General features: G+C 42.4%; 1 protein-coding gene across 1 annotated transcript in view; it reads right to left on the bottom strand.

Moving 5' to 3' along the window:
- LOC124259244 overlaps positions 1-26,439 on the bottom strand; it is a 54,696-nt gene that overhangs the window by 7,092 nt on the left and 21,165 nt on the right. The window lies entirely within an intron of this gene.

Genomic DNA, 26,439 nt, shown 5'->3' with positions numbered 1-26,439 from the left:
AGACATCATCAGCACTACAGCAGACATCATCAGCACTACAGCAGCCATCATCAGCACTACAGCAGACATCATCAGCACTACAGCAGACATCATCAGCACTACAGCAGCCATCATCAGCACTACAGCAGTCATCATCAGCACTACAGCAGTCATCATCAGCACTACACCAGACATCATCATCAGCACTACAGCAGCCATCATCATCAGCACTCAGCACTACAGCCAGACATCATCAGCACTACAGCAGATATCATCAGCACTACAGCAGATATCATCAGCACTACACCAGACATCATCAGCACTACAGCAGATATCATCAGCACTACAGCAGCCATCATCAGCACTACAGCAGATATCATCAGCACTACAGCAGACATCATACATCATCAGCACTACAGCAGACATCATACATCATCAGCACTACAGCAGACATCATCAGCACTACAGCAGACATCATACATCATCAGCACTACAGCAGCCATCATCAGCACTACAGTAAATGGCAAATATTCACTTGTCCGAACTGCAAGTATAGTTGTCCAGACCAATGCTATCTTCATCATCAAACCAATGCTATCATCATCATCAAACCAATGTTATCATCATCAAACCAATGCTATCATCATCATCAAACCAAAGCTATCATCATCAAACCAATGCTATCATCATCAAACCAATGCTATCATCAATGCTATCATCATCAAACCAAAGCTATCATCATCAAACCAATGCTATCATTATCATCATCAAACCAATGCTATCATCAGCAAACCAATGCTATCATCATCATCAAACCAATGCTATCATCAACAAACCAATGCTATCATCATCATCAAACTAATGCTATCATCATCAAACCAATGCTATCATCATCAAACCAATGCTATCATCATCATCAAACCAATGCTATCATCATCAAACCAATGCTATCATCATCAAACCAATGCTATCATCATCAAACCAAAGCTTTTGAAATTCTCTTTCCACTCTTTCTCCTATGCACAATATTTTTCAGCTTGTGATTATATTTTAGATCCAGACATCCATTTATCAGTATAACTGCCTCCCTGTCTAATAACAGATTGGTCCATCCAAATTGTTTACAAACTAATGTACACTATTTGTGCGCTTCTGCTCAAATAGTTAAATGCTGTGAGATTGGCTGTAAGTTGTACCACTCAGCCAATCAAAGAACTGATTACAAGCATGCTTCCTTTACCAAAACTTGAAAGTAAACAGCATTCAGTAATTGTAACTTAGTCACATTCACGATGTAAACATATAACTCAAAATTAACTTTGATGATATTTATGGCATTTTAGGAAAACTATAGCCTCAGTGTTCTAGTTGTTCACGGGCAAGTAAACCGAAATTACTCTGGCAAGTCTGACATTGGATTTCTGCACCAATCAGGTCACCTACACCCTGTCACATATATCAAGGTCACACATACCCAGGTCACCTACACCCTGGTCACAAACACCCACGCCCTGGTCACACACACCCACGTAAACTACACCCAGGTCACCTACACCTTGTCACCTACACCCAGGTCACACATAACCAGGTCACCTACACCCTGTCACCTACACCCAGGTCACACATACCCAGGTCACCTACACCCTGTCACCTACACCCAGGTCACACATACCCAGGTCACCTACACCTAGGTCACCTACACCCTGGTCACAGATACCCAGGTAATCTACACCCAGATCACCTACACCCTGGTCACACATACCCAGGTGATCTACGCCCAGGCCACACATACCCATGTCACCTACACCCTGTCACCTACACCCAGGTCACACATACCCAGGTCACCTACACCCTGGTCACACATACCCAGGTAATCTATGCCCTGTCACCTACACCCTGGTCACACATACCCAGGTAATCTATGCCCTGTCACCTACACCCAGGTCACACATACCCAGGTAATCTACACCTAGGTCACCTACACCCTGTCACCTACACCCAGGTCACACATACCCAGGTAATCTACGCCCTGTCACCTACACCCTGGTCACACATACCCAGGTAATCTACACCTAGGTCACCTACACCCACGTCACACATACCCAGGTCACCTACACCCTGTCACCTACACCCACGTCACACATACCCAGGTCACCTACACCCTGTCACCTACACCACATCACACATACCCAGGTCACCTACACCCTGTCACCTACACCACATCACACATACCCAGGTCACCTACACCCTGTCACCTACACCACATCACACATACCCAGGTCACCTACACCCTGTCACCTACACCACATCACACATACCCAGGTCACCTACACCCTGTCACCTACACCACGTCACACATACCCAGGTCACCTACACCCTGTCACCTACACCACATCACACATACCCAGGTCACCTACACCCTGTCATCTTCACCCAGGTAAACTACACCCAGGTCACCTACACCCAGGTAAACTACACCCAGGTCACCTACACCCTGTCACCTACACCCAGGTCACACACACCCAGGTAAACTACACCCAGGTCACCTACACCCCTTCACCTACACCCAGGTCACACATACCCAGGTAATCTACACCCTGGTCACACACACCCAGGTCACCTACACCCTGTCACCTACACCTAGGTCACACATACCCAGGTAATCTACACCCTGGTCACACACACCCAGGTCACACATACAAAACTCACAGGCCACTCAGCCGTTTCACAGCATTGGACTGACGCGAAAATCACATACACCCAGGTGACCTACACCCAGGTCACACATACCCAGGTCACGAACATTCAGCAAAACTGAACAAGATGCTTGTCCTGTCGAGACCCTGACCTAACGTCTCCAAGGTGGTTGTAAGTTATCACTGGACCCATCAACATGAGCTGTCCTGTCGAGACCCTGACCTAACGTCTCCAAGGTGGTTGTAAGTTATCACTGGACCCATCAACATGAGCTGTCCTGTCGAGACCCTGACCTAACGTCTCCAAGGTGGTTGTAAGTTATCACTGGACCCATCAACATGAGCTGTCCTGTCGAGACCCTGACCTAACGTCTCAAAGGAGGCTGTAAGTTATCACTGGACCCATCAACATGAGACCCTTATCACTGGACCCATCAACATGAGCTGTCCTGTCAGAGACCCTGACCTAACGCCTCCAAGGTGGCTGTAAGTTATCACTTATCACTGGACCCATCAACATGAGCTGTCCTGTCGAGACCCTGACCTAACGTCTCCAAGGTGGCTGTAAGTTATCACTGGACCCATCAACATGAGCTGTCCTGTCGAGACCCTGACCTAACGTCTCCAAGGTGGCTGTAAGTTATCACTGGACCCATCAACATGAGCTGTCCTGTCGAGACCCTGACCTAACGTCTCCAAGGAGGCTGTAAGTTATCACTGGACCCATCAACATGAGCTGTCCTGTCGAGACCCTGACCTAACGTCTCCAAGGTGGTTGTAAGTTATCACTGGACCCATCAACATGAGCTGTCCTGTCGAGACCCTGACCTAACGTCTCCAAGGAGGCTGCAAGTTATCATTTGACCCATCAACATGAGCTGTCCATGGCTACAAACACTTGTTCCCCGTTCCCAGTCCTGAATAATCAAATAATCAGGAACACATCAGGAACATCGGCTTAACTCCCCCTGGCTTAACTCCCCCTGCACCCTGATCATGATTCATTTATTATCTTCTGTCATACAGCCTCTCCTCAGTGACCACAAGTTCTGCACATTCATGAACAAACCAAGCTCGGAAACCTCAGTACAAGTCAGCCTCCGTGGCATCAGGATACACACTGTGGAACACAGGATGAAATAACAGGTCACCCTCAGGATGCCACTCCTCCTCCCATATTGTAACAACAGCTGAATCAAGGTGAAGACAGCTACAGAGGCTGGCAACTGACTTCGTCTCCAAGGCACATCGACTAAATGGTTTTGGTCAATCTTTGTGAGTGAGTGAGCAAAGGGCTGGTTATGCAGTTGAATATAACAGCATGACATTGTTGTTGGTTAATCTGTGTCAAACAGGTGTTGGTATAACTGTTGAATATTACAGTATGACATTGTTGTAGGTTAATCTGTGTAAAACAGATGTTGGTATAACTGTTGAAAACAACAACATGATATTGCTGGTGGTTAATCTGTGTCAAACAGATGTTGGTATAACTGTTGAATATTACAGTATGACATTGTTGTTGGTTAATCTGTTTAAAACAGGTGTTGGTATAACTGTTGAATATAACAGTATGACATTGTTGTTGGTTAATCTGTGTAAAACAGATGTTGGTATAACTGTTGAATATAACAGTATGACATTGTTGTTGGTTAATCTGTTTAAAACAGGTGTTGGTATAACTGTTGAATATAACAGTATGACATTGTTGTTGGTTAATCTGTTTAAAACAGGTGTTGGTATAACTGTTGAATATAATAGTATGACATTGTTGTTGGTTAATCTGTGTAAAACAGATGTTGGTATAACTGTTGAATATAACAGTATGACATTGTTGTTGGTTAATCTGTTTAAAACAGGTGTTGGTATAACTGTTGAATATAACAGTATGATATTGTTGTTGGTTAATCTGTGTAAAACAGATGTTGGTATAACTGTTGAATGAAACAGTATGACATTGTTGTTGGTTAATCTGTGTAAAACAGATGTTGGGATAACTGTTGAATGAATCAGTATGACATTGTTGTTGGTTAATCTGTGTAAAACAGATGTTGGTATAACTGTTGAATGAATCAGTATGACATTGTTGTTGGTTAATCTGTGTAAAACAGACTTTGGTATAACTGTTGAATGAAGCAGTATGACATCGTTGTTGGTTAATCTGTGTAAAACAGGTGTTGGTATAACTGTTGAATATAACAGTATGACATTGCTGTTGGTTAATCTGTGTAAAACAGATGTTGGTATAACTGTTGAATATAACAGTATGACATTGTTGTTGGTTAATCTGTTTAATGGGAGTCACAGCCAACAATGTGGTACAGTAGGAATCTGGGTTCACTGCCTACAGTGAGTAACAAATGCTCGCTTAAGTGTCCCAAACATGTGTTCCTATGAAACATCAACTTTCACCAAAAAGCCATGTTCTCAATCACCTCTCGGAGCACAGAACCGTGGGAAACATTGATTTTTCCACTGCTTGCCACACAATTATTCACCCTCAGAAACACAAATGAGCAATCTCTGTGAACTGAGGCTCTATGAACGACAAGTAGCTGTCTTGCTGAACAATGAAGGCATTAGCCTGATGGTGTCATTTGATCATCTGTTGGTGTCATGTGACTATCTGATATCTGATGGTGTCACATGATCATCTGATGGTGTCACGTGATTACCGTATATGACCGTCTACAAGACGACCCCATGGATAAGAGAACCCCCAAACTTGACCCTTAAAATCAGTGTCAAAATGATATGTTTCGTGCATAAGTCGATCCCCCGCGATGGGGTCCTAATTGCGGCAAACACAGACCACATACAAGTGGCAGTTACCAATAATTATAACTTTGGTCCACATTATTCAAAGAATTCACAATCATATATATTGCGTCTACTCACGGATCGAAACTAAGTGTAGTTGACAGAAAATGCATAATATATTTTGTTTCTCTAAATATCATATTTATTGTAGCAACGAACTGGCTTGCTTATTTTACCCCATTCAACAATCACGAACTGATTACCGCCTCGTTTTCCATTGACTGCTAGTTTACAGTAACATCGGTAAAAATGTGTGATTTTAAATGGCTTCTGTATTTTACCCCATTCCATGTGCGTACAACTTCTGCTTACCATGTTCATGAGGGACCGTATAACCTTAGTGTTGATTATATATATTTTACATAAAAACTGTAATTAAAATTACACAATGCTAGGTTACATTTCTTTGAGTTAAATAATAGTACTCTGTATTATATTTTACTGATGACTGCATCAGAATTCGTCCCGTTATATTATTGTGCATGTTTGAACTTGTTCGCTGCTGATTGCTATTTCCGGCTCAAATACACACGGTAATCTTAATCTTAATTAATTTATAGAGCAAAAACTGTAATTAAACTTACACAATGCTAGGATATAATTCTTTGGGTTAAATAATAGTATTCTGTATTATATTTTACTGATGACTCGCGTAAGAATTCGTCCAGTTATATTATTGTGCATGTTTGAACTTGATCGCCAGGAAACATGTGCACAGCTGATTGCTATTTCCGGCTCAGATACACACGGTAATCTTAATCCCTGCAAATAATACAATGCCCAGCAAAAACAACTTAGAACTTAAAAGGTAAATAATCTTGTCTAGTGATGTTTAATTTCAAATTTGACATCTCTACTGACAAAGTCGTCTTCTGTTGTTTGTTCCCGCGAAGTGATACGATGTTGTTTTCTTAACCCTGGAAAAAAGTTTGACGAAAGCGTAACCCATGGATAAGACGACCCCCTTCTACAGACTGCTTTTTTTGGTCCTCAAAATTCGGCTTGTAGACAGAAATATACGGTATCTGATATCTGATAATGTCACATGATTTTCTGAAGATGTCACATGATTATCTGCTGGTGTCATGTGTTCATCCTAGGTCATCGGGCCCCGATTTCTCGAAATAAACTTAATTCTGAGATTTGACTTTTGTTAGTGTTTTTACTCTAATTTGAGAAAACGCAGGAAAATGCATGTCCCAGAATGAACTGAAATCGATATTTAACTTAAACATAGTAGACAATTTGAGTTTGGTGGACAGATTACTTAAATTGTTTCGGCTCTTATATTATAACAAGAAAAAAATGTGTCCAGGGACACGGATGCCCCCGCTGACATTCATAAGACATATACAGATCAATAATTGAACAAAATTCACGAACAAATTCAATAAACATCTATGCAACTATGAGATGCACACCTTTCGAGTCCCAATGAAACACACGTAGAAGCTCAATCAATTCTGTTGAGCAGTTTTTGTGGAGAAGTGGATAGACTTCATCCCCTATTACACTATATTCAGAGAGAAATTCAACAAAATTTATCAAAGTTCAAATGTCTCTAAACATACAAAAAACTATAAAATACAAAAACAAAATATGAGATGCACACCTTTAGAGTCTCTATAAAAGATATATGTAAGCTAAATGAGTTTTGTGCAGTGGTTTTTGAGGAGAAGTGGATAAAGTACACCCCCTGTTGTATGGGACGAACAGGATGAATAGAACCAAATTCAACTAAGTTCAAACATCTGTAGAAGTGACAAAATTAAGAAATTGGATGAAACAAGGTATGAGATGCACACCTTTAGAGTCCCAATGAAACGCGTAGTTCTCAGCCCAATCAATTCTGTTGAGCAGCTTTTGTGGAGAAGTGGATAGACTTCACCCCCTATAACACTATATTCAGAGAGAAATTCAACAAAATTTATGTAAGTTCAAACGGCATTAAAATAGGAAAAATAAATAACATACAAAATCAAAATATGAGATGCACGCCTTTAAAGTCCCTATAAAGCACATGTGTAATCTAAATGAATTCCATAAAGTAGTTTTTGAGGAGAAGTGGATAAAGTACACTCCCCGTTGTATGGGACGAACTGGATGAATAGAACAAAATTCAACTAAGTTCAAACATCTGTAAAAGTGACAAAATTAAGAAATTGCATAAAAAATCAACATATGAGATGCACGCCTTTAAAGTCCCTATAAAGCACATGTGTAATCTAAATGAATTCCATAAAGTAGTTTTTGAGGAGAAGTGGATAAAGTACACTCCCCGTTGTATGGGACGAACTGGATGAATAGAACAAAATTCAACTAAGTTCAAACATCTGTAAAAGTGACAAAATTAAGAAATTGCATAAAAAATTATGAAATGCACACCTTTAGAGTCCCTACAAAAGACATGTAGAAGTTCATCCAATTCTGTTGAGCAGTTTTTGTGGAGAAGTGGATAGACTTCATCCCCTATTACTCTATCATCATAGAGAAATTCAGCAATATGTACCTAAGTTATAATGTCTCTAAACTTACAAAAAAAACCAATAAAATAAAAAAACAAAATATGAGATGCACACCATTAGAGTCCCAAGAAAGCCCATGTATAAGTTCATTGAATTCCACAGAGCGGTTATGGTGGAAAAATGGATAGAATACATTCCCTGTTTCGTACAGACGGGAGGACGGACAGAGTCCATTTTAATACATTAATTAGAAAAAACACTGGGGAAAAACCCTTAAAAATGTATATATTTCGATTATAATGGATAATCATTCACCACAATCCTCCAATAATCGATAGTGGATTTGGTTTCCGATTCCCAACACTACACAACACATGACCAGGCTTACACAACACATGACTTGACTTACACAACATGTGACTTGACTTACACAACACACGACCTGACTTACACATCATGTGACCTGACTTACACAACACACGACCTGACTTACACATGTGACCAGGCTTACAAAGACACATGGCCATGCTTACACAACACACGACCTGACTTACACATGTGACCAGGCTTACAAAGACACATGGCCATGCTTACACAACACACGGCCTGACTTACACATGTGACCAGGCTTACAAAGACACATGGCCATGCTTACACAACACACGACCTCACTTACACATGTGACCAGGCTTACAAAGACACATGGCCATGCTTACACAACACATGACCTGACTTACACAACACACGACCAGGCTTATACAACACATGACCTGACTTATACAACACATGACCAGGCTTACACAACACATGACCTGACTTACACAACACACGGCCAGGCTTACACAACACATGACCTGACTTACACAACACATGACCTGACTTACACAACACATGACCAGGCTTACACAACACACGACCAGGTTTATACAACACATCACCTGATTTACACAACACACGACCAGGCTTAAACAACACACGACCTGACTTACACAACACACGACCAGGCTTACACAACACATGAACAGGCTTACACAACACACGAACTGACTTACACAACACATGACCTCACTTACACAACACATGACCTGGCTTAGATGAGGCAGCAGGTACAGTGTGCCCGGGGGTACAGACACAATACAGAGGGAGTGGGCCAGAAAGCACTTCATGTTCCTAATCCATGAATCAATTACACCTGAAAAGGTTTCGTTTAAAAAAAGATGATCAACAAAATCCATCAAGTATCAACTTGAACTGGTGTTGGTGCGGCTGAGTCATCAGACTGAACACAAACAGACTGAACACAGACAGACTGACTGATCTGGTCCTGGCTGGCTGAACATGTTGAATACTCTTGCATACTGAATCAGTTGTACAACTAACATAAGCGATCTATTTCAGTCAGAGTAGCAATACTGTGCATGATGGATTCTAAAACCTCAACAGACATTGAAAACCTGATGATCGCAACTCAGTCATTAACATACCAGAAGAACATTCCTACCATGCATGTTTTGTCTGGGTAGATACTATCCTGCTGAATCACTTGCTATCTGGTATCATATCCATGATCTGGCCACACATCACTGGAAACAAATACAGAAACAAGTGTTTGCCACCAATAATTAAATATGACAATGTCCCCCACCGCTAAAGAAGAATGAAATATTTACAACATATTTACTACTTTTTATTTTTTGGCCACACACAAGAAATGACTGGTGTCTGCATAATCACCCTGTCAGAGTAAACTGCAGTTGTATTGCTTTGTGGATATTGTACGTACGCACCAGTAACTTTCTCATTTATTGTTTTTAGTGGTATGTAAAAGACAAAAACAATTAACTCCCTTTTGTCCTTAAGGGAAGTACCTGCACATGTGTTTCCCATGCTCAGTTCGAATGTAACCGTCAACCAATGTGGAAGGTTGTATTATATTTTTTAACCCCAACTTGGATGCCTCTGTCGTTCATGAATGAGAAGCAAGATGTCAACACACCCAATGTTGGCTGTCGACATAATTGAAGACATTGGGTGTAATGTTTTATGAGATATCGCGTTTACATAAGTTTGAAAAGTGGTCAAAGTGTCATGGTGACTTTGAAGATAAGGTCAAGGTCACCTAAATCAACTGCTGTCTGCATAATCCTCCAATGTAGGCTGTCACCAAATTTGAAGACATTGGGTACAACAGTCCATGAAATATCGCGTTAACAAGAGTTTGAAAAATGGTCAAAGTTTTGTGGTGGCCTTGAAGATAAGGTCAAGGTCACCTAAATCAACTGCTGTCTGCATAATCCTCCAATGTAGGCTGTCACCAAATTTGAAGACATTGGGTACAACAGTCCATGAAATATCGCGTTAACTGCTGTGCGCAATAAAAGTCTCAAATTGGCAACAGAAATCTTGGACCTAAAGGTGGATGTGATGAGTCTCTGCTAATGCTTCAGGATCATCTGACTGATGTGAAACAATGTCAGAGTTCAACAAATCGTTACGAAAAGCTTCTCTTGGGATAGCTTTTCATGTTCCAACATTTGACATCAACCACAGACTCAACTGTTTTGTCAAAGGTTAAGTTCAGATCTATCCATGAATGGTCGGACATCTGGCGATCAACAATGTCCAGTGACTGAATGAGGTTGTCGGGGTGTCTCACAAAGAGTTCCTCTATCCTGTGGCGTACCCCAGGGGTCTGTCCTGGGGCCCATCTTGTTCACCCTCTACACGACGCAGTTGGGTCAGCTCCTTGTAGAAGAGAAAATGAACAATCACTTGTACTCTGACGACACCCAGATGTATGACTCATTTGCAATAGAGCAGGAGGAACAGCACAAGACATGGGCAAAGATGGAACATTCCATCTCTGATGTTAAAGAATGGATGACTCTGAATATGCTTCAGCTAAACGAGGAGAAGACGGAAGCTGCTGTTATTGGGCCTACGACCAAGCTTTCCAAGTTGTGTCAAGACAAACTACACATTAACCAGACAAGCATCGATATGTCCCCTGTTGTGAAGAATCTAGGCGTCCTAATTGATGCTGGATTATCAATGGAACAGCAAGTGAACAACATATGTAAAAGTCGTTACTTTCAACTGAGAAACTTGGGGAAAATCCGTCATCTCATAACTGAGGATTCAGCTGCAGTGCTCGCTCGATGCCTCATTCTGACACGCACAGACTACTGCAATAGTCAGTTTGTGAACATACCAGCAACACTCCTCAGTAAGCTTCAAAAAGTGCAAAATCAAGCGGCAAGGATAGTCACCAGATCTCCCTAAGGAATGCACATAACACCGGTGCTTAAGGCGTTACGTTGGCTCCCAGTAGCAGCGAGAGTGGACTTTAAAATCCTCAGTGCGTTCACAATCTGGCCCCATCATACCTGTGTGACCTTGTATGTATGTACATTCTACCACATTCTCTCAGGTCTGAGAATCAACAGAGACTCATAGTGCCACCATGGAAGAAAAAGTCCTTTGGTTACAAGTCCTTTAGTGTTGCAGCTGCCACTAAATGGAACTCTCTGCCAGGCTCTCTCAAAGAAGCCGAGGCGTTGGAACAATTTTAGTGTCTCTTAAAGACTTGTCTGTTCCATTAATTTGTACTTTTAAAGTGACCTTGTACTGCTACCAAGATTTTACTTTTCCTTGACTTTTGTATGGGCTATGAGCTCGCCCCAGTGGAGTTTACCGCCATATACATGGACATTATTGTTAATATTACATTATGGGTTGCTGAAGATCAATTCCAACCGGTACTTCACAGGAGACAAGCATGGGTTGCTGAAGATCAATTCTAACCTGGTACTTCACAGGAGACAAGCATGGGTTGCTGAAGATCAATTCTAACCCGGAACTTCACAGGAGACAAGCATGGGTTGCTGAAGATCAATTCCAACCTGGTACTTCACAGGAGACAAGCAGCATTGGTTGCTGAAGATCAATTCTAACCCGGTACTTCACAGGAGACAAGCATGGGTTGCTGAAGATCAATTCTAACCCGGTACTTCACAGGAGACAAGCATGGGTTGCTGAAGATCAATTCTAACCCGGAACTTCAAATTGATACATGGATCATCAGTACTGACTTCTGCCATTACAAAGTATTCTAATTGGGAACTTCAAACTCTTGTCATCCTATCTCTGTCAGTCCGGCGCTGGTGAATGATATTATTCCCTCACTACAGCACCAGTAGAAAGTCCTGTAAATTCATGACCTCAAAAACACATCAATCTGGAACTACTTCATGACACAAGCAATAAACATGACACCGTGTCCTCCATGGCCTCCCACAGACTACACAGGAGGAGTAGAAGGATGGCCACCAATCAATACCTCTAGGTCACGACGACCTAGATCAAATCCCTCTGACCAGCATGGTTAAAAGAAGGCATTACCAGAGTAGCCATCACAGGTGCTACCATAGATACTTGACACTTTGTGCTTGGGGAATGAATGATACAGTTGCGATGAGAACCAAATGAAGCATACAAATAAAGAAATAAAAGAAACTGTTTTGTTGGGATAGCTGGGGATGTTGTATAGTACATATCACGTGTTGTTGATGTGTGGAGCCTACATGTTCTATAGTACATATCACGTGTTGTTGATGTGTGGAGCATACATGTTGTTGTGTAGAGCCTACATGTTGTTGATGTGTGGAGCCTAAATGTTGTTGTATAAAACCTACATGTTGTTGATGTTGTGTGGAGCCTACATATTGTTGATGTTGTGTGGAGCCTACATGTTGTTGATGTTGTGTGGAGCCTACATGTTGTTGATGTGTAGAGCCTACATTTGGTGGTGTTGTGTGATGCATACATGTTGTTGATGTTGTGTAGAGCCTACATGTTGTTGATGTGTAGAGCCTACATGTTCTTGATGTTGTGTGGAGCCTACATGTTGTTGATGTTGTGTGGAGCATACATGTTGTTGATGTTGTGTGGAGCATACATGTTGTTGATGTGTAGAGCCTACATGTTATTGATGTTGTGTGTAGCATACATGTTGTTGATGTTGTGTGGAGCCTAAATGTTGTTCATGTGTAGAGCCTACATGTTCTTGATGTTGTGTAGAGCCTACATGTTGTTGATGTTGTGTGGAGCATACATGTTGTTGATGTTGTGTGGAGCATACATGTTGTTGATGTGTAGAGCCTACATTTGGTGGTGTTGTGTGGAGCATACATGTTGTTGATGTTGTGTGGAGCCTACATGTTGTTGATGTGTAGAGCCTACATGTTCTTGATGTTGTGTGGAGCCTACATGTTGTTGATGTTGTGTGAAGCCTACATGTTGTTGATGTTGTGTGGAGCCTAAATGTTGTTCATGTGTAGAGCCTACATGTTCTTGATGTTGTGTAGAGAGGTTGTTGATGTGTGGAGCATACATGTTGTTGATGTTGGGTGGTGCCTACATGTTGTTGATGTGTAGAGCCTACATGTAGTTGATGTGTAGAGCCTACATATTCTTGATGTTGTGTAGAGCCTACATGTTGTTGATGTTCTGTGTAGCCTACAGGTTGTTGATATGTGTGGTGCCTACATGTTGTTGATGTTGTGTGGAGCCTACATGTTGTTAATGTGTAGAGCCTACATGTTGTTAATGTGTAGAGCCTACATGTTGTTGATGTTGTATGGAGCCTACATGTTGTTGATGTGTGGAGCCTACATGTTGTTGATGTGTAGAGCCTACATGTTCTTGATGTTGTGTGGAGCCTAAATGTTGTTGATGTTGTGTGGAGCCTACATGTTTTTGATGTTTGGAGCCTACATGTTGTTGTTGTGTGGAACCTACATGTTGTTGATCTGTAGAGCCTAAATGTTGTTGATGTGTAGAGCCTACATATTCCTGATGTTGTGTAGAGCCTACATGTTGTTGATGTTGTGTGGAGCCTACATGTTGTTGATGTTGTGTGGAGCATACATGTTGTTGATGTGTAGAGCCTACATTTGGTGGTGTTGTGTGGAGCATACATGTTGTTGATGTTGTGTGGAGCCTACATGTTGTTGATGTGTAGAGCCTACATGTTCTTGATGTTGTGTGGAGCCTACATGTTGTTGATGTTGTGTGAAGCCTACATGTTATTGATGTTGTGTGGAGCCTAAATGTTGTTCATGTGTAGAGCCTACATGTTGTTGATATGTGTGGTGCCTACATGTTGTTGATGTTGTGTGGAGCCTACATGTTGTTAATGTGTAGAGCCTACATGTTGTTGATGTTGTTTGGAACCTACATGTTGTTGATGTGTAGAGCCTACATGTTGTTGATGTGTGGAGCCTACATGTTGTTGATGTGTAGAGCCTACATGTTCTTGATGTTGTGTGGAGCCTAAATGTTGTTGATGTTGTGTGGAGCCTACATGTTTTTGATGTTTGGAGCCTACATGTTGTTGATGTTGTGTGGAACCTACATGTTGTTGATCTGTAGTGCCTAAATGTTGTTGATGTGTAGAGCCTACATATTCCTGATGTTGTGTAGAGCCTACATGTTGTTGATGTTCTGTGTAGCCTACATGTTGTTGATATGTGTGGTGCCTACATGTTGTTGATGTTGTGTGGAGCCTACATGTTGTTAATGTGTAGAGCCTACATGTTGTTGATGTTGTTTGGAGCCTACATGTTGTTGGTGTGTAGAGCCTACATGTTGTTGATGTGTGGAGCCTACATGGTGTTGATGTGTAGAGCCTACATGTTCTTGATGTTGTGCGGAGCCTAAATGTTGTTGATGTTGTGTGGTGCCTAAATGTTGTTGATGTTGTGTGGAGCATACATGTTGTTGATGTGTAGAGCCTACATGTTCTTGATGTTGTGTGGGGCCTACATGTTGTTGATGTGTAGAGCCTACATGTTCTTGATGTTGTGTAGAGCCTACATGTTCTTGATGTTCTGTAGAGCCTACATGTTGTTGATATGTGTGGTGCCTACATGTTGTTGATGTTGTGTGGAGCCTACATGTTGTTGATGTGTAGAGCCTACATGTTTTTGATGTTGTGTGGAGCCTACATGTTGTTGATGTGTAGAGCCTACGTGTTGATGTGTGGAGCCTACATGTTCTTGATGTTGTGTGGAGCCTACATGTTGTTGATGTTGTGTGGTGCCTACATGTTGTTGATGTTGTGTGGAGCCTACATGTTGTTGATGTGTAGACCCTACATGTTGTTGATGTAGTGTGGAGCCTACATTGCTGAGCCTACATGATGTTGTGTGGAGCCTACATGTTCCAGATGTGTTGTTGATGCTGTAGAGCCTACATGTTGTTGATGTTGCATGGAGCCTACATGTTGTTGATGTGTATGTGTGTGAGCCTACATGTTGATGTTGTGTGGAGCCTAAATGTTGTTGATGTGTACAGCCCCACATGTTGTTGATGTGTACAGCCTACATGTTGTTGATGTTGTGTGGAGCCTACATGTTGTTGATGTTGTGTGGAGCCTACATGTTGTTGATGTGTGTAAGCCTACATGTGGAGCCTACATGTTGTTGATGTGTAGAGCCTACATGTTGTTGATGTTGATGTGGAGCCTACATGTTGCTTGATGTGTAGAGCCTACATGTTGATGTTGTGGTGCCTACATGTTGTTGATGTTGTATGTTAATGCCTTTTGACCATGTTGATGTTGTGTGGAGCCTACATGTTGTTGATGTGTACAGCCTACATGTTGTTGTTGTGTGGAGCCTACATGTTGTTGTTGTGTGGAGCCTACATGTTGTTGATGTTGCGTGGAGCCTACATGTTGTTGATGTGTAGAGCCTACATGTTGTTGTTGTGTGGTGCCTACATGTTGTTGATATGTACAGCCTACATGTTGTTGTTGTGTAGAGCCTACATGTTGTTGATGTGTAGAGCCTACATGTTGTTGATGTGTACAGCCTACATGTTGTTGTTGTGTGGTGCCTACAGTTTGATGTGTACAGCCTACATGTTGTTGTTGTGTAGAGCCTACATGTTGTTGATGTGTAGAGCCTACATGTTGTTGATGTGTAGAGCCTACATGTTGTTGATGTTGCGTGGAGCCTACATGTTGTTGTTGTGTTGAGCCTACATGTTGTTGATGTTGCGTGGAGCCTACATGTTGTTGATATGTAGAGCCTACATGTTGTTGATGTGTAGAGCCTACATGTTGTTGATGTTGTGTGGAGCCTACATGTTGTTGATGTGTAGAGCCTACATGTTGTTGATGTTGCGTGGAGCCTACATGTTGTTGATGTGTGGAACCTACAGTCCGTTTGTGACAAAATGATACCGATGAATTGCAAACTAACACAAAAACAAATAGACACAACTGTTTGCCACTGATATGGCAATATCCCCCGCCGCTAAAGAATGGAATATCTATATTTACTACTTTTTATGTTTGGGTCACAGACAAGATGCCTGAAATGACTGGTGTCTGCATAATCACCCAATGTAGACTGTCAACATCCTTGAAAGCATTAAAAAGCAGTCAAAGTATCGTGGTGACCTTGAAGATAAGGTCAAGGTCACCCAAATAAACTGGTTTCTGCGAAATCCCCCAATGTAGGCTGTCACCAAATGTGAAGATATTGGATACTACAGTTCATGAGATTTCGCGCTAACAAGAGTTTGAAAAGTGGTCAAAGTGTCGTGGTGACCTTGAAAATAAAGTCAAGGTCACCTAAATCAACTGCTGTCTGCACAATCCCCTAATGTAGGCTGTCACTAAATTTCAAGACATTGGGTACAACAGTTCATGAGATTTCGCGCTAACAAGAGTTTGAAAAGTGGTCAAAGTGTTGTGGTGACCTTGAAAATAAGGTCATGGTCACCCAAATTGACTGGTGTCTGCGCAATCCCCCAATGTATGCTGTCACCAAATTTGAAGACATTGGGTACAACAGTTCATGAGATATCGCGTTAACAAGAATCGGGACGTACGTACGGACGGCCGCCACCGAATACATAGTCCCCCGTTCCGTGTTTCGGCGGGGGACAATAAAAGAATCAAACCAACACGGACTGCAATAAAAACAACAGACCAACTCTAGAAAAAAATAGCATAAGTTTTGTAACAAAAATAAAAATGTCGTTTAAGAAATTGTCCTCATTTATTTGTGCGTTTTCCAAGTTTGTTACAAGGGCGCATTGGTAACTAAAGGAACAGCACGAAAAGAGAGATGCACGTGCATTAGTGACGTCAGAGACATGTGATTACTGCTGATTGACAAAGTGAGACAAAATGAAAGTCTATAATTTACATAGTCTATGATTTGATGAGGATCTATGAGGATGAAAATGACAGGGGGTGACCCAAGTATGCAATTACTAAGCACATACAGCACACTGCCTGTGCCTTGTTGTGTGGAGCCTACATGTTGTTGTGTGGAGCCCACATGTTTTTGTGTGGAGTGTACATGTTGTATGGAGCCTACATGTTGTTGTGTTGAGTCAACATGTTGTTGTGTGGAGCCTACATGTTGTGTGGAGCCTACATGTTGATGTGTGGAGCCTACATGTTGTTGTGTGGAGCCTACATGTTGTTGTGTGGAGTCTACATGTTGTTGATGGGTGGAGCATACATGTTGTTGATGTGTGGAGCCTACATGTTGATGTTGTGTGGAGCCTACATGTTGATGTCTGGAGCTTACATGTATATGTGTGGAGTCTACTTCTTGTTGTGTGGAGTCTACATGTTGTTATGTGGAGCCTTCATGTTGATGTGTGGATTCTACATGTTGTTGTGTGGAGCCTACATGTTGTTGTGTGGAGTCTACATGTTGATGTGTGGACTCTACATGTTGATGTGTGGAGTCTACATGTTGTTGTGTGGAGCCTACATGTTGATGTCTGGAGCTTACATGTATATGTGTGGAGTCTACTTCTTGTTGTGTGGAGTCTACATGTTGTTATGTGGAGCCTTCATGTTGATGTGTGGATTCTACATGTTGTTGTGTGGAGCCTACATGTTGTTGTGTGGAGTCTACATGTTGATGTGTGGAGTCTACATGTTGTTGATGTGTGGAGTCTACATGTTGATGTGTGGAGCCTACATGTTGATGTGTGGAGTCTACATGTTGTTGTGTGGAGTCTACATGTTGATGTGTGGAGCCTACATGTTGATGTGTGGAGTCTACATGTTGTTGTGTGGACTCTACATGTTGATGTGTGGAGTCTACATGTTGTTGTGTGGAGTCTACATGTTGATGTGTGGAGTCTACATGTTGATGTGTGGAGTCTACATGTTGTTGTGTGGAGTCTACATGTTGATGTGTGGAGTCTACATGTTGATGTGTGGAGTCTACATGTTGATGTGTGGAGTCTACATGTTGTTGTGTGGAGTCTACATGTTGTTGTGTGGAGCCTACATGTTGTTGTGTGGAGCCTACATGTTGTTGATGTGTGGAGTCTACATGTTGTTGTGTGGAGCCTACATGTTGTTGTGTGGAGTCTACATGTTGTTGTGTGGAGTCTACATGTTGTTGTGTGGAGTCTACATGTTGATGTGTGGAGTCTACATGTTGTTGTGTGGAGTCTACATGTTGATGTGTGGAGTCTACATGTTGTTGTGTGGAGTCTACATGTTGATGTGTGGAGTCTACATGTTGTTGTGTGGAGTCTACATGTTGTTGATGTGTGGAGTCTACATGTTGATGTGTGGAGCCTACATGTTGATGTGTGGAGTCTACATGTTGTTGTGTGGAGTCTACATGTTGATGTGTGGAGCCTACATGTTGTTGTGTGGAGTCTACATGTTGTTGTGTGGAGCCTACATGTTGTTGTGTGGAGCCTACATGTTGATGTGTGGAGTCTACATGTTGTTGTGTGGAGCCTACATGTTGATGTGTGGAGTCTACATGTTGTTGTGTGGAGCCTACATGTTGTTGTGTGGAGTCTACATGTTGTTGTGTGGAGCCTACATGTTGATGTGTGGAGTCTACATGTTGATGTGTGGAGTCTACATGTTGTTGATGTGTGGAGCCTACATGTTGTTGTGTGGAGTCTACATGTTGATGTGTGGAGTCTACATGTTGTTGTGTGGAGCCTACATGTTGTGTGGAGTCTACATGTTGATGTGTGGAGCCTACATGTTGTGTGTGGACCTACATGTTGTTGTGTGGAGTCTACATGTTGATGTGTGGAGTCTACATGTTGTTGTGTGGAGTCTACATGTTGTTGTTGTTGTGTGGAGTCTACATGTTGATGTGTGGAGTCTACATGTTGTTGTGTGGAGTCTACATGTTGTTGTGTGGAGTCTACATGTTGATGTGTGGAGCCTACATGTTGTGTGGAGTCTACATGTTGATGTGTGGAGTCTACATGTTGATGTGTGGAGTCTACATGTTGATGTGTGGAGTCTACATGTTGTTGTGTGGAGTCTACATGTTGATGTGTGGAGTCTACATGTTGTTGTGTGGAGTCTACATGTTGTTGTGTGGAGTCTACATGTTGATGTGTGGAGCCTACATGTTGTGTGGAGTCTACATGTTGATGTGTGGAGTCTACATGTTGATGTGTGGAGTCTACATGTTGTTGTGTGGAGCCTACATGTTGATGTGTGGAGTCTACATGTTGTTGTGTGGAGTCTACATGTTGATGTGTGGAGTCTACATGTTGTTGTGTGGAGTCTACATGTTGTTGTGTGGAGTCTACATGTTGATGTGTGGAGTCTACATGTTGATGTGTGGAGTCTACATGTTGTTGTGTGGAGCCTACATGTTGATGTGTGGAGTCTACATGTTGTTGTGTGGAGTCTACATGTTGTTGTGTGGAGTCTACATGTTGATGTGTGGAGCCTACATGTTGATGTGTGGAGTCTACATGTTGATGTGTGGAGCCTACATGTTGTGTGGAGTCTACATGTTGATGTGTGGAGTCTACATGTTGTTGTGTGGAGTCTACATGTTGATGTGTGGAGTCTACATGTTGTTGTGTGGAGTCTACATGTTGATGTGTGGAGTCTACATGTTGATGTGTGGAGTCTACATGTTGATGTGTGGAGTCTACATGTTGATGTGTGGAGCCTACATGTTGTTGTGTGGATTCTACATGTTGTTGTGTGGAGTCTACATGTTGATGTGTGGAGTCTACATGTTGATGTGTGGAGTCTACATGTTGTTGTGTGGAGTCTACATGTTGTTGTGTGGAGTCTACATGTTGTTGTGTGGAGTCTACATGTTGTTGTGTGGAGTCTACATGTTGTTGTGTGGAGTCTACATGTTGTTATGTGGAGCCTACATGTTGATGTGTGGATTCTACATGTTGATGTGTGGACTCTACATGTTGTTTGGAGCCTACATGTTGTTGTGTGGAGCCTACATGTTGATGTGTGGAGTCTACATGTTGATGTGTGGAGTCTACGTGTTGTTGTGTGGAGCCTACATGTTGTTGTGTGGACTCTACATGTTGATGTGTGGAGTCTACATGTTGTTGTGTGGAGTCTACATGTTGTTGTGTGGAGTCTACATGTTGATGTGTGGAGTCTACATGTTGTTGTGTGGAGTCTACATGTTGTTGTGTGGAGCCTACATGTTGATGTGTGGAGTCTACATGTTGTTGTGTGGAGTCTACATGTTGTTGTGTGGAGTCTACATGTTGTTGTGTGGACTCTACATGTTGATGTGTGGAGTCTACATGTTGTTGTGTGGAGTCTACATGTTGTTGTGTGGAGCCTACATGTTGATGTGTGGAGTCTACATGTTGATGTGTGGAGTCTACATGTTGATGTGTGGAGCCTACATGTTGATGTGTGGAGCCTACATGTTGTTGTGTGGAGTCTACATGTTGATGTGTGGAGTCTACATGTTGATGTGTGGAGTCTACATGTTGTTGTGTGGAGCCTACATGTTGTTGTGTGGAGTCTACATGTTGTTGTGTGGAGTCTACATGTTGTTGTGTGGAGCCTACATGTTGTTGTGTGGAGTCTACATGTTGATGTGTGGAGTCTACATGTTGATGTGTGGAGCCTACATGTTGTGTGGAGTCTACATGTTGATGTGTGGAGTCTACATGTTGATGTGTGGAGTCTACATGTTGTTGTGTGGAGCCTACATGTTGTTGTGTGTGGATGTCCGTTGTGTGGAGTCTACATGTTGTTGTGTGGAGCCTACATGTTGTTGTGTGGAGTCTACATGTTGATGTGTGGAGTCTACATGTTGATGTGTGGAGTCTACATGTTGTGTGAGTCTACATGTTGATGTGTGGAGTCTACATGTTGATGTGTGGAGTCTACATGTTGATGTGTGGAGTCTACATGTTGATGTGTGGAGTCTACATGTTGTTGTGTGGAGCCTGTGATGGAGTCTACATGTTGTTGTGTGGAGCCTACATGTTGATGTGTGGAGTCTACATGTTGTTGTGTGGAGTCTACATGTTGTTGTGTGGAGTCTACATGTTGTTGTGTGGAGTCTACATGTTGATGTGTGAGCCTACATGTTGTTGTGGAGTCTACATGTTGTTGTGTGGAGTCTACATGTTGATGTGTGGAGTCTACATGTTGTTGTGTGGAGTCTACATGTTGATGTGTGAGTCTACATGTTGATGTGTCTACATGTTGATGTGTGAGTCTACATGTTGTTGTGTGGAGTCTACATGTTGATGTGTGAGTCTACATGTTGTTGTGTGGAGTCTACATGTTGATGTGTGGAGTCTACATGTTGATGTGTGGAGTCTACATGTTGATGTGTGGAGTCTACATGTTGATTGTGTGGAGTCTGGCATGTTGATGTAGTCTACATGTTGTGTGTTAGTCTACATGTTGTTGTGTGGAGTCTACATGTTGATGTGTGGAGTCTACATGTTGATGTGGAGTCTACATGTTGTTGTGTGGAGTCTACATGTTGATGTGTGGAGTCTACATGTTGTTGTGTGGAGCCTACATGTTGATGTGTGAGTCTGGCATTGCTGTGTGGAGTCTACATGTTGATGTGTGAATCTACATGTTGTTGTGTGGAGTCTACATGTTGTTGTGTGGAGTCTACATGTTGATGTGTGGAGTCTACATGTTGATGTGTGGGAGTCTACATGTTGATGTGTGGAGTCTACATGTTGTTGTGTGGAGTCTACATGTTGATGTGTGGAGTCTACATGTTGTTGTGTGGAGTCTACATGTTGTTGTGTGGAGTCTACATGTTGTTGTGTGGAGTCTACATGTTGTTGTGTGGAGTCACATGTTGATGTGTGGAGTCTACATGTTGATGTGTGGAGTCTACATGTTGTTGTGTGGAGTCTACATGTTGTGTGAGTCTACATGTTGTTGTGTGGAGTCTACATGTTGTTGTGGGAGTCTACATGTTGTTGTGTGGAGTCTACATGTTGTGTGTGGAGTCTACATGTTGTTGTGTGGAGTCTACATGTTGATGTGTGGAGTCTACATGTTGTTGTGTGGAGTCTACATGTTGTTGTGTGGAGTCTACATGTTGTTGTGTGAGTCTACATGTTGTTGTGTGGAGTCTACATGTTGTTGTGTGGAGTCTACATGTTGATGTGTGGAGTCTACATGTTGATGTGTGGAGTCTACATGTTGATTGTGGAGTCTACATGTTGAGTCTACATGTTGATGTGTGGAGTCTACATGTTGATGTGTGGAGTCTACATGTTGTTGTGTGTTGATGTGTCTACATGTTGATGTGTGGAGTCTACATGTTGATGTGTGGAGCCTACATGTTGATGTGTGGATCTACATGTTGATGTGTGGAGTCTGCATGTTGTTGTGTGGAGTCTACATGTTGTTGTGTGGAGTCTACATGTTGTTGTGTGGAGTCTACATGTTGTTGTGTGGAGTCTACATGTTGTTGTGTGGAGTCTACATGTTGATGTGTGGAGTCTACATGTTGATGTGTGGAGTCTACATGTTGTTGTGTGGAGTCTACATGTTGTTGTGTGGAGTCTACATGTTGATGTGTGGAGCCTACATGTTGTTGTGTGGAGTCTACATGTTGTTGTGTGGAGTCTACATGTTGTGTGGAGTCTACATGTTGATGTGTGGAGTCTACATGTTGTGTGTGTCCTACATGTTGTGTGTGTGGAGCCTACATGTTGTTGTGTGGAGTCTACATGTTGATGTGTGGAGTCTACATGTTGATGTGTGGAGTCTACATGTGATGTGTGGAGCCCACGGTTGTTGTGTGGAGCCTACATGTTGATGTGTGGAGTCTACATGTTGTTGTGGAGTCTACATGTTGTAGATGTGTGGAGTCTACATGTTGTTGTGTGGAGTCTACATGTTGTTGTGTGGAGCCTACATGTTGTTGTGTGGAGTCTACACATGTTGATGTGTGGAGCCTACATGTTGTTGTGTGGAGTCTACATGTTGATGTGTGGAGTCTACATGTTGATGTGTGGAGTCTACATGTTGTTGTGTGGAGTCTACATGTTGATGTGTGGAGTCTACATGTTGATGTGTGGAGTCTACATGTTGATGTGTGGAGTCTACATGTTGATGTGTGGACTCTACATGTTGATGTGTGGACTCTACATGTTGATGTGGATGTGGAGTCTACATGTTGATGTGTGGAGTCTACATGTTGATGTGTGGAGTCTACATGTTGATGTGTGGACTCTACATGTTGATGTGTGGAGTCTACATGTTGTTGTGTGGAGTCTACATGTTGTTGTGTGGAGTCTACATGTTGTTGTGTGGAGTCTACATGTTGATGTGTGGAGTCTACATGTTGATGTGTGGAGCCTACATGTTGATGTGTGGAGTCTACATGTTGTTGTGTGGAGTCTACATGTTGTTGTGTGGAGTCTACATGTTGTTGTGTGGAGTCTACATGTTGATGTGTGGAGTCTACATGTTGATGTGTGGAGTCTACATGTTGTTGTGTGGAGTCTACATGTTGTGTGTGTTGAGTGGAGTCTACATGTTGATGTGTGGAGTCTACATGTTGATGTGTGGAGTCTACATGTTGATGTGTGGAGTCTACATGTTGATGTGTGGAGTCTACATGTTGATGTGTGGAGTCTCTACATGTTGATGTGTGGAGTCTACATGTTGTTGTGTGGAGTCTACATGTTGTTGTGTGTTGAGTCTACATGTTGTTGTGTGGAGTCTACATGTTGTTGTGTGGAGTCTACATGTTGTTGTGTGGAGTCTACATGTTGTTGTGGAGTCTACATGTTGTTGTGTGGAGCCTACATGTTGTTGTGTGGAGCTCCATACATGTTGTTGTGTGAGTCTACATGTTGTTGTGAGTCCACATGTTGATGTGTGAGTCTACATGTTGTTGTGGGAGTCTACATGTTGTTGTGGAGCCTACATGTTGTTGTGGAGTCTACATGTTGTTGTGTGGAGTCTACATGTTGATGTGTTGTGGAGTCTACATGTTGATGTGTGGAGTCTACATGTTGTTGTGTGGAGTCTACATGTTGTTGTGTGGAGTCTACATGTTGTTGTGGAGCCTACATTGTTGTGTGGAGTCTACATGTTGATGTGTGGAGTCTACATGTTGTTGTGTGAGTCCACATGTTGTTGTGCGGAGTCTACATGTTGTTGTGTGGAGTCTACATGTTGATGTGGAGTCTACATGTTGTTGTGTGAGCCTACATGTTGTTGTGTGGAGTCTACATGTTGATGTGTGGAGTCTACATGTTGTTGTGTGGAGTCTACATGTTGTTGTGTGGAGAGTCTACATGTTGTTGTGTGGAGTCTACATGTTGTGTGGTGGAGTCTACATGTTGATGTGTGGAGTCTACATGTTGTTGTGTGGAGTCTACATGTTGATGTGTGGAGTCTACATGTTGTTGTGTGGAGCCTACATGTTGTTGTGTGGAGTCCTACATGTTGATGTGTGGAGTCTACATGTTGTTGTGTGGAGTCTACATGTTGTTGTGTGGAGTCTACATGTTGTTGTGTGGAGCCTACATGTTGTTGTGTGGAGCCTACATGTTGTTGTGTGGAGTCTACATGTTGTTGTGTGGAGTCTACATGTTGTTGTGTGGAGTCTACATGTTGTTGTGTGTGAGTCTACATGTTGATGTGTGGAGTCTACATGTTGTTGTGTGGAGTTACATGTTGTTGTGTGGAGTCCTACATGTTGTTGTGGAGCCTACATGTTGTTGTGTGTGAGTCTACATGTTGTTGTGTGGAGTCCACATGTTGATTGTGTGGAGTCTACATGTTGTTGTGTGGAGTCTACATGTTGTTGTGTGGAGTCTACATGTTGATGTGTGGGAGCCTACATGTTGATGTGTGGAGTCTACATTGTTGTGTGGGAGTCTGTTGTCAGTGTGGAGTCTACATGTTGTTGTGTGGAGTCTACATGTTGTTGTGTGGAGTCTACATGTTGTTGTGTGGAGTCTACATGTTGTTGTGTGGAGTCTACATGTTGATATGTGTGGAGTCTACATGTTGATGTCTGGAGCCTACATGTTGATGTGTGTGAGTCTACATGTTGTTGTGTGGAGTCTACATGTTGACGTGCGGAGCCTACATGTTGTGTGGAGCCTACATGTTGTGTGAGTCTACATGTTGTTGTGTGGAGTCTACATGTTGTTGTGTGGAGCCTACATGTTGTTGTGGGAGTCCACATGTTGTTGTGTGGAGTCTACATGTTGTGTGTGAGTCTACATGTTGTTTGTGTGGAGTCTACATGTTGTTGTGTGGAGTCTACATGTTGTTGTGTGGAGTCTACATGTTGTTGTGTGGAGTCTACATGTTGTTTGGAGCCTACGTTGTTGTTGGAGTCCATGTGTTGATGTGTGGAGTCTACATGTTGTTGTGTGGAGTCTACATGTTGTTGTGTGGAGTCTACATGTTGTTGTGTGGAGTCTACATGTTGTTGTGTGGAGTCTACATGTTGTTGTGTGGAGTCTACATGTTGATGTGTGGAGTCTACATGTTGTTGTGTGGAGTCTACATGTTGATGTCTGGAGTCTACATGTTGTTGTGTGGAGTCTACATGTTGTTGTGTGGAGTCTACATGTTGTTGTGTGGAGTCTACATGTTGTTGTGTGGAGTCTACATGTTGATGTCTGGAGCCTACATGTTGATGTGTGGAGTCTACATGTTGTTGTGTGGAGTCTACATGTTGTTGTGTGGAGTCTACATGTTGTTGTGTGGAGTCTACATGTTGTTGTGTGGAGTCTACATGTTGATGTGTGGAGTCTACATGTTGTTGTGTGGAGCCTACATGTTGTTTGGAGCCTACATGTTGTTGTGTGGAGCCTACATGTTGTTGTGTGGAGTCTACATGTTGTTGTGTGGAGTCTACATGTTGTTGTGGAGTCTACATGTTGTTGTGTGGAGTCTACATGTTGTTGTGTGGAGTCTACATGTTGTTGTGTGGAGTCTACATGTTGTTTGGAGCCTACATGTTGTTGTGTGGAGTCTACATGTTGTTGTGTGGAGTCTACATGTTGTTGTGTGGAGTCTCATGTTGTTGTGTGGAGCCTACATGTTGTTGTGTGGAGTCTACATGTTGTTGTGTGGAGTCTACATGTTTGTTGTGTGGAGCTCTATACATGTTGTTGTGTGGAGTCTACATGTTGATGTGTGGAGTCTACATGTTGATGTGTGG

Source organism: Haliotis rubra, unplaced genomic scaffold (assembly GCF_003918875.1).
Source record: "Haliotis rubra isolate DU_JTF1 unplaced genomic scaffold, ASM391887v1 Scf715, whole genome shotgun sequence".
Lineage (NCBI taxonomy): Eukaryota > Metazoa > Mollusca > Gastropoda > Lepetellida > Haliotidae > Haliotis > Haliotis rubra.
This window is presented reverse-complemented; position numbering and strand designations above follow the sequence as displayed.